The following is a 3092-nucleotide window of genomic DNA, read 5'->3' on the forward strand; positions in this document are numbered from 1 at the left end:
TATTTTCGGATGCTCAGGCTGTACATTGTGGCTTTGTAGAAGGTCATAGATTAAATACCCGCATCAAGGGTTTATCAGGCACCAGCATTTACATGATTGTATCATATCTGAGTCCAGAGAGTAAATTCTGAGCCTGGATAATGCCTAAACAAAGATGGTGCCATCTAGAATATTGCATTGTATGTCGGAAGAATGGAGGGGGGGTTGAATCTTCTTGAAAGATAATAAATACCACCAACATGTCTTACATTTACATGATTCTTAGCATGAACTAATTTTATCCATTGCTCAGTGCACTTGAAATTGTATACTTACAATAAACATTGCATAGCTTGTTAATGTAATTCAAGGAGGTTTTGTTGTGGAAGAATTTGGTGATGCTCATAGGTGCTGAATGACTGCTGAAACTGTCACACCTAGGTTTTCTACAAGTTAACTTGTCTTGGTTGCCATGCTAACAGCCAAACAGTAAAAAGATACAAGGACCTAAATCCTTAAAGCACAACTCCAGCTTAAACTTACATAAAATAAGCAGTAAGGAGTAGAATATCTGAAAGATAAGTGCACAGGTGGACATGTTTTTAAAGCCAACAGGTGGCTCTCTGATCTGATTTTTTACAGGGATAAATTCTCTCTTAGCTTTTTTGCTGTAAAACAAACATGTTGTGTACAGAGCTCAGTAGCTAAAGTTGAAACTTACACATGATTATTAAATGGTTCTATCAGAGCAAAGTGAGACAGAAGGCAGACAGCTACTGCTGTGCAGTCTTTAGCTCTGAGAGTGCCCTGTTTTGTTTTAAATATGTATTTGTAGAAAAATATTGTATACTTTAAGAAACATAAATACTACATAGAACTTCGCTTTAAAAACCTATGAAATTTAGGAAATAAATTGTATGGATTTGCTTTAATGCCTAGGAGTGTGAGAGGTGAGACTCCACATTCCCTCATCATGTCAGTGGCACTCTCTACACCAAGGACTGCTGGAAAACAGGAAGGAAGAGACAAACCTGAAGACATCTGCAAAAGACAGAAAGTATGAAATAAAATTATACATACCATGCTACCAGATAGAAAGGGGGCGGGGTAAGCCAGGGTTGAGTTAGAGCAGACTTTATCAACCTTTTTCACCCTGGAGGAAACCTTAAAATATTGTTCAGGTCTTGGGGAACCCCAGAAAAAATGCCCAGTACATTAATGGTCAGTGTAAAGAATGCTCCCCTTACTGTGGTAGTCCAAATTCAAATCTTATAGTCAGTTACAAAAGATTATTAAGAGTGGGGTCATGCTTGTGGTCCTATCAAGTGGTGCAGGCACCATTAGATGGTAGGACAATCAGCCACATCTCTAGGGACCCCTGACATCCTCAGGATAAACCTTAGGGTTCCACCCAACCCTGATTGAGAATGGCTGGGTTAAAGGCTATGTATAAGTGGTGGGGATAGGATATAAGCTAAAGTATATATAAAGCACAATATATATATATATATATATATATATAAATATATATATAGATATGCAGTTTGAACAGTGGCAGACATAGCCAAAAGTGGGCCCCTGTGCAGATGTGGCTTGGGGGTCTTTGGGCTTCTGTGGGGGCCTCTATTGGCTAAGAAAGATCTGCAATGCAGTCCTGGTGAGACATATTCTCTCCTTTTCTCTATCAGAAGAGTTTGTGTGAAGACACATTCGGAGGGGTGTGGCTGTTACTCTGCTCTGTCAGCACTGGGCACTGCAGTATAAGGGTAGAAAGCACAATTTTCCACTGAGAGTAACAAGAATTTTTAGGTATTAGCAAAAATAAAAAATAATATCCTGGGGTATGGGACTATAAAGAGATAGGGCTTTCAGGTTTATGTTAGTGGGGGGAGGCTGCTTAGTAAGGGCACTGGGCTCTTAGCGCTAAATGTAAGACACTGACAGGGATGGGTATCGCCAAGAGGAGTCGGACCATGGCTACTGGGTTTTCCTTCTCTACCAGTTGTTGGAAATCAAAGGAGGTATGTTTAGAAGTATACATATGTTATTGAGTGATGAGAAATCCAACATTTTACAGTTTTCACCACAACATGAGGTAAGCCTTAAAAAACTAGGAGCATCTCTTTAGAATGTAATAGCTGTCAAAAGAGATGAAAGGCATGGAGAGAAGAAGGCTTCCACTACACTTATTACCTCAATCTGTATTAAGCTGTCTTGTTTAGCAAATGCACTAGTTTACAAATTACCAGCTTTGGAAACTATAAAACATGTTTTAATGTTCACAAATTCTTTCTTTTTTTCTTTCTTTTTCCTTTTTTTCTTTCTTTCAAAAATTGAGGATGCACTAACTTTTCTAAGACAGCACACCACAATGGAGAAGGAGGGGGGTTGTGCAGTATTATGCTCTAATAGTACTACTATTTCTCAAAGATTAGTGTTATATAATACATTGGGGTGCCACTGCCAATGAATGGCTATACAAAGCACTGATGCACATAACATGCAATAATGCCATGTTTTAATGTGTGCACTTCCTTAATGCCCAGGTAAGAACAGGCCCTAAAAATCAGGGTGCATCTGGCAGCTATGCTGGGCCTTGAGACTACAAGGTTTCCTATGATAACTGGAGCGTGCATTAGTGATGTGTAAATTCCTATGGACAATGTAAACAAGACAAAGAAAACAGTAGTTGTAATGCCTACAGCAGAAGTTATCCACAGCAACCAATTAGAAATAACATATAACTAAAAACCATAAAACGGAATGTGGTTGTTATGGTTTGTTGTGTTTTTTAGAGGTAAATTGGTGTTCACCCTGAGGAACCCTCAAAGGGTGGGTGTCAGGAGAAAGAGGTTGGAAGTGTAGTTCTTCAGCAGACATTCAGTCTGTTTAATTCAGAAATTAAAAGTGGACAAGGGAAAGTGTAAAAGAGACTTGGGAAAATACAAGTGTGATATATATATTAGCCTAATATATATATATATATATATATATATTTATATAAATATATATGCTATCCTATATATATCACTTGTATTTCCCAAGTCTCTTTTACACTTTCCCTTGTCCAAAAAAAATATATATATACACACACATATATATATATATATATA

This window comes from Pyxicephalus adspersus, chromosome 2, assembly GCF_032062135.1.
Source record: "Pyxicephalus adspersus chromosome 2, UCB_Pads_2.0, whole genome shotgun sequence".
In the NCBI taxonomy this organism is placed as follows: domain Eukaryota; kingdom Metazoa; phylum Chordata; class Amphibia; order Anura; family Pyxicephalidae; genus Pyxicephalus; species Pyxicephalus adspersus.